Source organism: Aotus nancymaae, unplaced genomic scaffold (assembly GCF_030222135.1).
Source record: "Aotus nancymaae isolate 86718 unplaced genomic scaffold, 86718_ANA_hifiasm-v0.15.2.pri h1tg000051l, whole genome shotgun sequence".
Lineage (NCBI taxonomy): Eukaryota > Metazoa > Chordata > Mammalia > Primates > Aotidae > Aotus > Aotus nancymaae.
Window position 1 is genome coordinate 15098637 of NW_026988465.1, and position 14622 is coordinate 15113258.

The 14622-nt window shown below is 39.0% G+C and overlaps 1 protein-coding gene and 1 non-coding gene across 11 annotated transcripts in view; one reads left to right on the forward strand and one right to left on the reverse strand.

Annotated features, from left to right (window-relative positions):
* Window positions 1–14622, forward strand: part of RNF144B (ring finger protein 144B) — a 283693-nt gene that overhangs the window by 120315 nt on the left and 148756 nt on the right. The window lies entirely within an intron of this gene.
* LOC135269296 (small nucleolar RNA U13) lies at window positions 352–453 on the reverse strand. The gene has a single exon (XR_010337614.1). It is a non-coding gene; the product is annotated as a small nucleolar RNA U13 (small nucleolar RNA).

Sequence of the window (14622 nt, forward strand, 5' to 3'; positions counted from 1 at the left end):
CTTTTTTTGGGTTACAGATTTATTTCTTCTCTTTTGAAAAATGACTTAAAGATGTGTCTAATACTTCCCAAACTTTAATTTGCATCTGTATTACAGATGTGAAATGTTTTGTGTTTTCAAGACTGAAAAGAAATTTGTAACTTTTTCATATGCCACATACTACTGACTTCCACTTTTAAATAGGATTGGACGACGTCTCCCATTTGCTTGTGCCTACCATATCTTTAAAACGGTTTTACTGAGAACCACCTCCCTGCCCCAGAGAGTATTCACATGTAATGATCTTTCTGCTGGATTTGATGTTATGCTGGTATATACTGGCATACATAATGTATATGTTTTTCCTTTTCATGTCAGCCAGGTAATGTGCTTATGGTGTAACAAGGTTTGAGGGAGGCATATCTCACGTGACTGTGAGAAGCCAATCATCATGCTTATGGACTACAAAAGCATCTGTACTGGTGTATTTTCTTGGATTTAATAAAGATTTAACAATATTCTATCATTATCCTGTCCTCTGTAAGAGGCATCCCTGGCCAATTTGCTGTGAACCTAGCTTTTTTTTGTTTGTTTGTTTCCAAGATCACCACACTCCAATTCCAGCTCTACCCCAACTCAGCTGTGTAATTGGGCACATGATTAACCTCTTCGGGCCTCTGGTTTCTCTGTGTAAGATGAAGGTGCATCCGTCACAGTGCTCCAAATGGGGGGGTGCAGTGTACTCTGGGTGTGCAGAAGGGACAGATGTGGCATATCTGACTTGATCATTGCGTATGAATCCGTTCTTTTCTTGTCTTCAGGGAGACCTGGCCTTTAAATAGATGCCCCCACCCCAAGTATGTTCCATGGACCACCAGCTCTGGGAAACAGAGCTATCCTTGAATGAAATGTTACATAGTCAAATTAGCTTGGAAACTGCAACGTTCTTCTGTTCCTTTCTAGGAGGGATGTAAGGCAGATTTGCATTTTAGAGGCTCTGTGAAATCTTGTGGTTAAAGGGAAAGCAGGGGAGCCCTGTTTAGCTTCTCCTAATGAAGGCTTTCCATTTGACCATGCCACCCTTTTGAGTGGAACATCTATTAACTTGCCCACAACCGGTGCTCTGAAGAACACTGCTTTAAATTGTTTCGTGTTGGTAATTTTTGATTTAAATGACATCCAGGGAAAGGAATGTGATGGATGTTGCTTCAAATAAGCCATCAGTATTATCTAGGTTCTTGTTAAAGGATGTTCTGGCTGTGAAGATGGTTTCTGTTAGACTATTTGCTCAGCTTTAATATGTAGAATAAAATGTAATATAAAGCAAGAAAAGCTTTATACTGGAAAAATGGGCATAGCTCTCACTGGCATGACTGATGTCATAGAACATGAGGTATATTTTAGAACCAAAGAGGTTGATATCTTGGGGTTATAGAGAGGGAGATGTAGCATAATTACTTCTTCTAATTTGAAGGTTAAATATCTCAGGGATGTTTGTCTATTAATGATATGCAAAGAGTGTTTGTCTCTCCCTCCCTCTCTTTTGCCTGTATATTTAAATAACCCAAATATGAAAATTCTAACTTTCCTCTTCTGGGTTTGCAACACATTCCTTTAGATAATGCCACACAATGTTAATTCAAGTAAAATAAATTCACAAGTCAGTTATCCAAGTAATGGAAATTTGTGGGGTTGCTCCCTTATATACAATATTTGCTTCTGATTTATTTTAGAAGTGATTCTGTCAGCCATGAATTAAGGAATAGTGAAAACACAGTTGTTGCTTGTTTTTATAACCTAGATAATTTCACCTGAAAGGAGTCGGTATGTTGGGCATGGCCTATTTACCTTTCAGATTAAATGCAGGATGTGCTAAGCAAAAAGAAAATAAAGTCCAGCCATGTTCTTGCCTTTTTTCCATTACGTTCTATTGGCTTTTGGTAGTTAGAACACCTTTTACTATTCATTTCTTGGAGCCAAATGGATTTTCCAATGTTTAAAAAGTGAGAGGAAATATAAAACATTTTAGACCAAGCCCTTCTTTCCATTGGGGCCTGTCGGTGACCTTTAAGAAAAGCCCACAGTTGATTTGGGAGACTGTGTTAGTCCATTTTGTGTTGCTATAACAGAATACAGAAGCTAGGTAATTTATGAAAAAAAAAAAAAAAAAAAAAGAGGTTTATTGAGCTCACAGTTTTGCAGGTGGGAAGTTAGAGAAGCATGATGCTGGCATCTCCTTGGCTTCTGGTGAGGATCTCATGCTAGGTCAAAACACAGCAGAAAAGGTCAAAGGGACAGTGGACATGTGCAAAGAGACAAAACCCAAGGGGCATCCTGGCTTTATAACAACTCACTCTGGCAGTAACTATTAATAATTCATTCCCACAAGAACTAATTCATTCTCACCAGAGCCGGAAGTAGCCACTACCCAGAGAGTGACGCCAAGCCATTCCCCGACTAGGACTACCTCCTAACACTACTGCACTGGGGATCAAATTTCAATGTGAATTTTGGTCGGGACAGACAAACCATATCCAAACCACAGCACAGACATTTACAGTTTGGGAGGATTTGCAGAGTGTATGTGCACACACAGTTTGGTAACTTTCAAATGAAGCATGAATCTGTAGTGGATCTTTCCTGGGTTCTAACTCTTATCTGCATTAGGAGAAAGGAATGCCACTTTCCTACGCTCACCTCTGTTCCTCCCTTGCAGTATAGCATGGTGTGTTAGAATGCAGATATGGAGATGAGAGGACCCAGGCTCAAGTTCAGGCTTTGTCATTAGATGATGTATGGATTTGGGGCAAGTTGTTTGGCTTTTCTAACCCTTAGTTTCTTTGTAAGATGGAGAGAGGGAGGAGTTGATAATACCAACCTTTCTTTCCCAGGATCTATCAGTGTGCTGAGCTGTTATGTTCTTCAAAAAGATTTCAGAGAAAGCAAAGCCCGTAATGATTTGACTGGCTTCCTCACTAGTCTTTTATAAAAAGGTGGTTATGTAGGTAATTGCAACCTCACTACTATTCCAAGATATCCAGAGATTAGCAATTAGGATAGAGAGAAATGCCTCTTTTGGGTTTGTTCAAAGTGTGACTTTGAATGCTTAAAGATCTAGAATTAGGACTTACAGGGAAAAAAAAAGGCGCCAAAACAACTTTGACAGTAAATAGATGAGCACATTTCTGGTGGATGTGGTGTAAGATTCAGATGAAAGGGTATTTCAAAGTACCATATATTTAAGAACTTGCTTATTTCCAAGAACGTATAATATAATTACTTGTTGGCTTAATATGTTATTCTAGTATCATTTTAAGTACCTTTTATTGAGAACTCTCTGGAACCACAAGAAATAATGGGGCATCTTACTCAAGGCCAATGTCACAGAATGATTTTCTATTTCCTCTTCTGGTCATGAGACCTGCCAACCTTCCCCAAGACTTTTAAACTCTCCAGCTCCAGATTCCCATGTCTTCTACTACTATTAAATGGGCTGATGTAAATTCTGCCAGTTCAAAGCACTCTATTATTCTGCTAGTTTCTGTTATTCAGATAAACTTGCTTGCAAGGTTAGTTTTATGCTTTCCTTTAACTTTGCTTGGGATGGTAAATCAGTGAATTTATCTTTGTTTGTGAAATGGCTTTAATATACTCACTGCTTCTATTAAGAGAGTTAATGACAATACTATGGTGACTTTTGTATTTATCAGTCAAGTCACTGGTTTATGATGCCGATTTTATTGGCTATATTTTTCCACCCGACAGCTGAGGCACTGCAGGGTCAGTTGGCATCTTTGGAGAAAGAGCAAGCAGTAACAGCATGAGAAATGGATTAGAGATGACTCAAGGAGGAGCTGGCTTCCTGGACCTATGATCTCATCCATGCCTAATGCTTACCACTTACTTATTCAGGGAAAGTAGTAAAATGTGGCAAGGGAGGAAAGAACAGCAGAAGAAAACCATACTATTAAGGCCCTGAAGTCTTTGTTATAGCATCATAGTCCTAGAATTGGAAGTGACCTTACATCTTTTAGTTCCTCCACCATCCTAATGAAAGAAGTCCTTTTCTGGGATGCCAGCATGGTTTGGCATTTAAGAGAATGGGTCTCAAGTTTGGTAGCTTAGGCTTTATTTATTCAACAAGTATTTGCCGTGTCTTGCATAGTTCTGATGGTTTGAATACTGTGGTGAACAATCAGATTAAGCCCTGGTTTTCATATATCTCAACTTTTAGTGTGTGACATAGATGCTAACAAGTAAATACAGAAGTCAGATGATGGTATGTGCTCTGGAGAAATGAAATAGGATGAGGGGGGTTGGGAGTGCTATGGGGAAGAGGGGCTTCTACTTTGTTAGATGATCAGGGAAGTCTCAGTGATAAGGTATTATTTGAGCAGAGACTTGAAGGAAATGGGGAACAAGCCACACAAATACCTGGGAGAAGAGGGTTGTAGGCAGAGGGAAGCAGTATGGAAGTCTTAAGCTGCAAGTGTGCTTGGTGTGTTCTGTTACAGCAAAGGAGGCTGGTGTGGCTGGAGAAGTGTGTGTGTGTGTGTGTGTGTGTGTGTGTGTGTGTAGGGGGAGTAGTAGGACATGAAGGCTAAGTCTTGTGATCTGCTCTCTGCAAGCTGGAGACCCAGGAGAACCAGTGGTGTATTTCCAGTCCAAGTCTCAAGGCTTGAGATCTAGAAGCCAATGGTATAAGTCTCAGTCCGAGGGCAGGAGAAGAGAAGACTGATGTCCCAGCTCAGGCAGTCAGGCAGGGAGATGATTTCTTTCTTCTTTTTCTTCTGTTTGGGCCCTTAATGGATTGAATGATGCCCCCTCACAATGAGGAGGGTAAACTGCTTTACTAAGTCTACTGATGCAAATGCTGATTGTATTAGTCTGTTTTCACATTGTTATAAAGAACACCTGAGATCTAGAAAAAAAGGAGGTTTAATTGACTCACAATTTTGTATGACTGGGGATTCCTCAGGAAACTTAAAACCATGGCAGAAGGGGAAGCAGTCACATCTTACACAGTGGCAGGCAAGAAAGAGAGCACCACACTTACCAAACAACCAGATCTTGTGAGTATTCGTTAACTATCATGGGAACATCATGGGGGAAACTGCCCCTGTGATTCAGTCACCTCCCACCAGGACCCTCCTTCAATATCTGGGGTTTACAATTCAAGGTGCGATTTGGGTGTGGACACAGAGCCCAACCATTTCACTGATTTTATCCAGAAACACATACACATGCCCAGAAATGGGGTGTATAGGAGGCATCCTGTGGCCAAGTCGATACACAGAATTAACCCTTACGCATAGTAGTAAACTACAGGAGCCAGGGTGAAAGCAAGAAGACTACTTAGAAGGGAAATATAATAATCCAGACCAGAGATGATAGTGGCCTGGGCCAGCAGGTGGTGGCTGTTAATGTCTTTGGGCAGTCTATTGGGTCATTTTCTTTCATATAATATAGGGATAATAAATCATCTCAAGATTATACAGAAGATTACAATAGATAATCTAGATAAATTACTTAGTACATTGCCAGAATACAGCTAGCATGTGTAGCTCTACTGTTTTTAGTGTGGTTATCTAACTTTTGAATGATAATTTCCTGGATTGGGACATACCATAGTATTTCCAATTCAATTACTAGAAATTTCTAAATTCAAACTATCTTTTTTTCTACATTCATTTGAAACTGGTTTCTATGTAAATTCTAACTATTAGTGTTAATTCCTCTCTCTAAAATCAAATTGGTTAGAATCTAATTTTACTATTCCTGGTTGAAATAGAATTCTACTCACTAGCTGCATATTATTTGAATGAAGGTTATCTTTTTGTTAGAGGGCAAAGTCGGATTACTGATGAAAAATTCTCCCAAAGTTCTCAGTCCAATGTAGGAAATAGTGAGCTATCTAAGTAGTGAGATTATTAGGCCTGGCTCTAGTTCCAATTCTGTCAATAACTCTATAACTGGAATCAAATCATTTCTCTGGAATTTCCTCATTGGTAAAATGGTGGCTTGGTTTGGGATCGACCGACCTTCCTCCTTCCCTCCCTCCCTCCTTTCCTCCTTTCCTCCTTTCCTCCTTTCCTCCCTTCCTCCCTTCCTTCCTTCCTTTGAGACAGAGTTTCACTCTGTTGCCCAGGTTGGAGTGCAGTGGTGTGCACAAAGCTCACTGCAACCTTTGCCTCCTGGGTTCAAGTGATTCTCCTGCCTCAACCTCCTGAGTAGCTGGGATTACAGGTATGTGCCACCACGCCCAGCTAATTTTTGTACTTTTAGTAGTGATGGGGTTTCACCATGTTGGCTAGGCTGGTCTCAAACTCCTGACCTCAAGTTATGTACCTGCCTTGGCCTCCCAAAGTGCTAGAATTACAGGTGTGAGCCACTGCGCCCAACCTGGGATTTTTCTAAAACCATTTATTTCTTTTTCTTCATCATTTTCTCTTCTTTAAACTGAGAATCCTCAATTACTTTAACCAGTCAAATTATTCTCCTGTGGGAGGTTTCAGTTTGCTAAGGGAGATAGATCATTCATCTTATTAGTTACTATTTTAGTATGCATTTATCTTTCACATTTAGGTCCTGTAATCAAATTAGTATGATCTTACTGCATTTGGGATGGAAAACATGACTAGAGGACACTGTAGCATTCACTCAGATCCCTCTTCAGGGCAATGTTTCTATACTCCATTTCCCAGGGACTGGCTTATGGAACAATGACTGATTGCTGCAGGGGTAAAAACCTCTTTCTGGTTCGGCTTAATGAGGTGCAGCTGCAAAGAGCCCTTCCTACCTTCCAAGTACCCTGTTGGATTTTAGGACCAGATCACTGCATGGCGGGTCAGGATCTCCCTCTGTCCACTTCTATTCTCCTTACTTCCTTATAGGCAAGACTCTGGTGAGAATATACCCTGTAAATCTTCTAAATGGAATTCTCCATCACTGAATCCATTTCTAGGGAACACAGCTGAAGACACAAATCTGTGAATTATTATTTTTCTTCTGGTAACGCCTCTACCTCTATAGTCCAGAAAAGCGTTTCCCTTTTTCTCTGTAAAATGAGCATCTCATGACCTTTACAGGGTCTGCCTTTTCTCCCATTGCCTCCAAGTTAACTAATAAAGTGTGATATATTCCTTAAATGTGTTATATTCCTGCTTTATTAGTATATTTACACAATTCTATAGAAACTGGAAAATTCAGCCAGGTGTGATGTAATTCCAGTACTTTGGAAGTTCCTGGGACACATTGCTGGAAGTGTGGTGTGCTCAGGCAGGAGGCTGGAGAGGCAAACAGAGACTAGATGGGGGCACCTGGGATACTGTGTTTAAAAAATGTTATGGAGCCACTGGAAGGCTTTGTTCAGGAATGAGATAGGGAGGATGGCATTGGCACAGGGTAGAGAATGGACTGAAAGTGGGCAAGACCAGAGCAGGAGGAGGGAAATATGGCAGGTTGAAGTAGAGCTTAGAGAATAATGCCCTTATCAACCTAGGATATGTGTGTATGGCAGACTGCAGTTTTGATGTCTGGGGTATTTACATTATTTTTATGTCCACAATTTATCTTTTTTCCTATCCATTTGGGACACTGTCAGACTTCTTTCTTTCTCTCCTCTTTTTCTTTCCCTCTTTCCTTCCTTCCTTCCTTCTTTTCTTTCTTCCCTCCCTCCCTCCTTCCTTTCTTTCCTCCCCTTCCTCCCCTTCTCTCTCTCTTTCTCTCTCTCTCTCTCTCTCTCTCTCTCTCTCTCACTCTCTCTTTTGACAGAGTCTTGCTGTCATCAGGCTGGAGTGCAGTGGCACAATCTTGGCTCACTGCAACCTCCACCTCCCTGGTTCAAGTAATTCTCCTGCCTCAGCCTTCCAAGTAGCTGGGACTACAGGCACATATCACCACGCCTGGCTAATTTTTTTGTATTTTAGTAGAGACAGGGTTGCCCCATGTTGACCAGGATGGTCTCAAACTCCTGACCTCATGATCCTCCTGCCTCGGTCTGCCAAAGTGCTGGGATTACACCATGCCCAGCCAATACTGTCCAATTTCTTAAACCGTTGCTGTCAAACACAACTATCGTTATTAATCAATTTATGCTGGAAGTTGCAAAGCTTTTAGGGTAAAAAATCAGACCTTGATGATGACCTTAAGCAGTAGGGTATAAATAACCCCCGCAAGCTTAGCATTCCAATAATGGAACACTAGGTATAAACTGGTTAAGGCATGTGCTCCTATTTGAATCCTTTTCCTGCCTGCATTCAGCTTCCCTTGCTATTTGTCACACAGCGCTGCCTATCCAGATCACCTTTGCTGCCTTTTAATATGAGGTAAGGCGTATCTCCATGTCTTTCCTTCTATTCCTCTTTCCTTTCTTTTCTACTCCAGCAGTTTTATTCCTAATGATTCATTGCTTGCTCAAGGCACAGCTCTATTCTTTATTCATGAGATACTTATTTTGACAAGCAATATGGTAGGCCATGGGGAAATTATTGATGAAAGATTCCAGCATGGTTTCTTTCCTGGTGCGTTGACTGCCCTAGAGTAAAATGGCTATCTCTTCTTTGAAAGCCTTTAGCATTTAAAATTGAATTAAATTTCATATGAATGTCTGTATTGCCTTACATTCTAGGTGTTTGACACAGATCCATTTTATCTTCTCACTTAAATGCAAAGCTCATGGAGGGAAGAAGCCCAGGAAAGCAATTAGGCATCACTAGTCACCACTGCTGTCAAGATAATAGAAGCTATCATTTATTGGCCATTTATTCACTGCAAGACACTATTCTAAGTTCTTTACTCATTTTATCCACATTATGAACCAAACTAAGCAATTTTTAAAAATCCCTATTTTAAAGATCATGAAGCTGATCTACAGGAATGACTTCTTCTCTAGTGTGACACATTTTCAGATTTGTGCATCTGTGTTTGGAGGTCTGCTAAGCCATCCCAACAAACCATTCACCTAGTTGCCAGTTTCTTTTTTATTTTTTTGAGATGGAGTCTTGCTTTGTCGCCCAGGCAAGAGTTCAGTGGCACGATCTTAGCTCACTGCAACCTCTGCCTCCCAGGTTCAAGTGATTCTCCTGCCTCAGCTTTACAATAGCTGGGATTACAGGTACCCGCCACTATGCCTGGCTCATTTTTGTACTTATTTATTTATTTATTTATTTATTTTAGTAGAGACAGGGTTTCATCATCTTGACCAGACTGGTCTTGAAGTCCAGACCTCGTGATCCACCCACTTCAACCTCCCAAAGTCCTGGGATTACAGGTGTGAGCCACCGCTCCTGGTCTCTAATTACCATTTTCTAAACGTACTTAGGACACTCAGGGGATGTTGTGCAGATAGCTGCTGTCAGATGCCACTACCATTGCAGTAGTTGAAGTCAACTGCAACTTCTGCAAAGTTTGCAGAAATTCAAAGGTGTGATGTGTAGGATTTTAGTTCCTCTGTTTATCTCTTTGTAGAACTGGGACACAGACAGGCAAGTGAGGGGCTCTTAGCAGAAGAGTCAGCAGGAAAGGCTACATGGGTGAATTCTCTCTTCCCTTCAACTGCCAACTTGGAATGGCTTTCAGCCATAGACTGAGACTTCAGTGAAATACAAAGTATTTGGTAATTTCATGTACACTGAAGCTACCAGAGAATATGATCAGAAATGTAGTGAAACCTCAGTTACCTGTTTACCTCCCTCCTATCCCATTTTTCCTTGCTCTCTCCCTTTTATTAATTAATTTATATATATATATATATATATTTTTTTTTTTTTTTTTTTTTTTTTTTTTTGAGGCAGGATCTTGCTCTGACACACAGACTGGAGTGCAGTGGCACAGTCATAGCTCACTGCACCCTCAACCCCCTGTCAATCCTCCCACCTCAGCTTCCTAAAGTGTTAGGATTGTAGGCATGAGCTACCATGCCTGGTCTTCTGGGTTTTTTTAATTGAAGATAATTTTTAATTGTAAATGCAATGCATGCTAATTTAAAAATAAACTAAAAACCTCAAAAAGTGTGTGCATGATTCACCTATACTATTTTTTTTCTTGAAATGGAGTTTCAGTCTGTTGCTCAGGCTGGAGTGCAGTGGCACAATCTCGGCTCATTGCAACCTCTGCCTCCTGGGTTCAAGTGATTCTTCTGCCTCAGCCTCCCAAGTAGCTGAGTTTACAAGCATGCGCCAGCACACCCAGCTAATTTTTGTGTTTTTAGTAGAGTTGGGGTTGGCCAGGCTGTTGGGATCTTTACCTACAGATACTTTTCTTTAACTTGAGTTTTCCAAACATAGTACATTGTGGACAAGTTTCTGTGCAAAAATATACAGACCAACTTTCCTTTTTAAGTATTGTGTATTGTTCTATGATATGGTTGTATGAAAATTTATTTAACTGGGCCTCTCTCCTAAATAATGGATTTTAAAGTTATTTCGAGTTTTTGCTATTATGAATGAATTTCAGTACTTATATAAATGTGAAAATACCCATCCTTCAGATAACTTTTTAGAAATAGAATTGTCTAACCAAAATATGTGTACATTTTAAGTCAATATGTGTTACCAAATTACTGTTCCAAACTGTCACACCAGCTTGGCATCCCCACCGACAGAGTTGGAAAGGCCTCTCTTTTGATGCTCTGGGTATTTTCAAACTTTTCAGCTTCTCTAATCTGATATGTGAAAAGAACATATCTCATTGTTTAATCCATACTTCCTCTTTTAAGGAGGAAGCAAATTGTTGTAAGAGAATCTCATCTCTTGAATCTATCTTTAAAAAATACACAGACTAGGAGCAATGGCTCACGCCTGTAATCCTAGCACTTTGGAAGCCTGAGGCAGGCAGATCACCTGAGGTTGGAAGTTTGAGACCAGCTTGACCAACATGGAGAAACCATCTCTACTAAAAATACAAAATTAGACACTGTGGTGGTGCATGCCTGTATTCCCAGCTACTGGGGAAGCTGAGGCAGGAGAATCGCTTGAACCCAGGAGATGGAGATTGCAGCGAGCTGAGATTGTGCCATTGCACTCTAGCCTGGGCAACAGGAGTGAAACTCAGTCTCAAAATATATATATTGTGTGTGTGTGTGTGTGTATAGGTGTGTGTGTATATATAGGCGTGCGTATACATATATACACACACACACGCCTATTTATACACACACATATATATACACACACACACTTATATATGTATGTGTATACACACACACACAGTATGTTCAGTGCTAGTATAGTTTCAACTCATTTTATACCTTGGTATTAATGGCAGTCAAGTTAGAAAAAAATTGGCCATATCTAGAAAAGTATATTACACAGAGAAAACATGAATGAATGAAAAAATAGTGTTGGTCTTCGGAGTGTGGGAGATGACTTATCACACAAAAAAGTTCATGTCCAGTGACAAAATGTTACTAAGTAGGAAAAGGAGGTTTAAAAAAATTTAGGCAAGTTGAAAATTCAGTTATTCTGAAATACCACTTTCTGTATATTCAGTTCATTAAAGATTGGTTATGTAAGGCTTATCTTGTGGATTCCAGATATGCAGTGTATCCCTTGGAATCAGGTGAGACACAGTGCCTCATTTCCATGGAAATACATGGCTCTGTGTTAACTGAAAGCCTCAATGGTTTTGAATCGTTTCCTACCCACAGTAAGGAGGTCTTTTTGGTTTGACTCTTCTGGAAAATATGTGTGAGGTATTTACTGCATGAATGTAGGGTGTTTTTTCAATCTGCTTAAAAAAATATAGGAAGGAAAAGCAAGGGCATTTGAGTACCTAACATATACTATGTAATATGCAAGGGTACTATTTTTCCCCCCATTTACTCTTCCAGTTTACAAATAAAGAAACCAATTCAGAGTTAAGTAACTTGCCCAGGATCTATAGTATTAATTCCTGGATTATAGCATCATTTGGAGGAAATAAAAACAACCTCTGTGAAAATATATAATGTGTTGCCTAGCACATTAGTGTCTGGTCCCTGATTTTTGTTTGTTTGTTTGTTCGTGTGAAAATGGATGAAGGCCCATATTAGGATTTTGTGATCTTAACCTGAATATTCTAAAGCTTGACAATGGCATGTATAATGCAAAATTGACAACTGGCTACCGATTTTATATACATAAAAGTTGAGTCAGTACAAAGCAAAAGTACACAGCTACTGGTTTAAAGGCAATCCAAGGAGTTTTTCAGAGAACAGAAAGTATGTAATCAGAATATAGTGGTGGCTGTGGCCTCAGACTAGAGATTGAGCATGAACATGAGTGTTTTATGAACTTTCCACTTTGTGATTTTGGGTGAATTATTGAGGAAATCAAGGCTAAGACGTTCAGATGTCTGATTTACACAACTGGAAGTTCCCAGTGAATTTAGCGTATTTTCAGATGTTGAAACTGAAGTCAAGGTTCAGGGCCAGGCCTTCTGCCTCAATGGCTGACATTCTTCCACCTCCAGGCGCATTGTGTCTGTGGAAGTTACTGGTGTTCTTGGGAGGACAGTCTAACAGTTGTTTCCAAGTGATTCCTCTGTGCTGAGGGTGATTAATGCATGGATGACTCCAGAGCACAGAGACCTTTTCTGCAAATGGAAAAAAAATTATAGCTTAACGTCTGCTTTTTCTAGGTAGTGTGCTCATTAAAGATTGTTTTAATCTGGAATGATGTCTAGTCTTTGAAAAACTTTATGGTTTATGATATTGATAACCTTCAGAAAAGGAAGACTGTTTCAAATTACAGCAATTAATATGAAAAAAAATCTCAATATGAAGCTCCTTGACTTCTGAAATCTTGCTTTTTACAAAATGTTAAAAAAAAAATTCCAGGTTTTACAGGATAAATCCTTGGGGGAATATTATGAGATAAGGAGTAGTTGCAGTCTTGATGGAATGTAAATTATAATTAGATTCTGATTTGGCTATGAAGTCATTGAATATAATTATTTCAAAATAGTTTTGAATAAAATGAGATTTCTAATAACCAGCTTAGTCATTGTCCAACCTTTTCTACTTTTTCAGAGTTCAGTTCTCTTAAATCTAATAGATTATCTTTTGTAATGTAGCCAAAGAGGGAGTTTAAGGGTTAGGTCTGTTCTTAATTGATAGTCCCTTGTTCCTATCATTCCATGTACAGAAACAGTATCTTCTTGAGGAAACATTAAAGCATCACTTTTTCCCAACTTTTGGGTCATTAATATGAGCTATTTTGCATGCTGGCTTTAGAGGTTATATCCTGTAGAAGAAAATGTTGGTGATGAGTTAGCTTTATTCTCTCATTCACACAGTGTTAATATTTTTTTGAATTTCAAAAATTTAGATAGTTGTTAATATTGCGACTACTATTTTTATTTGAAATTTTAAAAAATTATATAGATATGTAGTAGGTATATATATTATTAGTTTTAATTAACAAGACATTATTTCACTATAATTTATTCAAATTGTGGTTTAAATACTGAGAAATATTTTATTTAAAATATAGTAAGATTTCTGCCTTTAAGCAGTATTAAAATCTGAGGTTTGATAAATGGTATAAATTTTATCTTTTGCTTTTAGTTTTAAAAAATTGTACAATCTCCTGTTTCTATGCCTGAAGATGAAAAAGAAAAACTTTTAAAAAGATGAAAAAAATTATACGACAGTTTGTTATGAAACAAGATAAAAGATTTTTACAACAAATACCTATAGAGTTATCCTTTGGTATCTTCAGGATATTGGTTCCAGGCCTTTTCCTACTCCCGAGGATACCCAAATTCATGGATGCTAAAGTGCCTTATATAGAGTGGTGTAGTATTAGCATGTAACTTATGTACATCCTCCCATATACTTTAAATCATCTCTAGATAACTTATAATACCTAATGCAATGTAAATCTATGTAAATGGCTTTTCTACCATATTTTTTGCGTATTATTGTGTTTTTAAAAATATATTTTCTATCCATGGTTGCTTGAATCCACAGATCCACAGATGTGAAACCTGAAGATGGGGGTTGACCGTATACCAACTATGTCTTAGATTCCGCCTAAGTCCATTTGTGTTGATATAACAAAATACGTGAGACTGGGTATTTTATAAACAACAGAAATCCGCTTCTCATAGTTCTGAAGGCTGGAAATTCCAAGATCAAGGTGCTGGCAGGATTGGTGTCTGGTGAGGGCTGCTCTCTGCTTCCAAGATGGTGCCTTGTTGTTGTTTCCTCTGGAGGGGAGAAATTCTGTGTCCTCACATGACAAAAGAGATGGAAGGGCAAGAGAGCACTCCCTTCAACCCTGAGCACTTTTATAAGGGTGCTAATTCCATTCATGAGAGTAGGGGCTTTGTGACTTAATCACCTCCAATAGGGGTTCAGTTTTAACATAAATTTTGAAAGGGACGCCATTATTCAAATCATAGCGATTCTGACATTAACTTTCTGCTTGCTTTGTCACATACCTCTCAGTCTATTTATCCTGCCGACCTTTACATGGTGTAGTTTAATATTCATTCTGTGTTCTGAAGTAGAATTGAGTACCCAATGTGTTTGCTTAGGTTGGGTTGAATGGTTATATTTTACTCAGATGACTAGCATAGCCATACCTCATAGTTGAAGGGGTTTCTTGAACCCTTACTAATGTGGGTTTTGGTTTTTTTTTTCTCTGTTACTGAGACCTT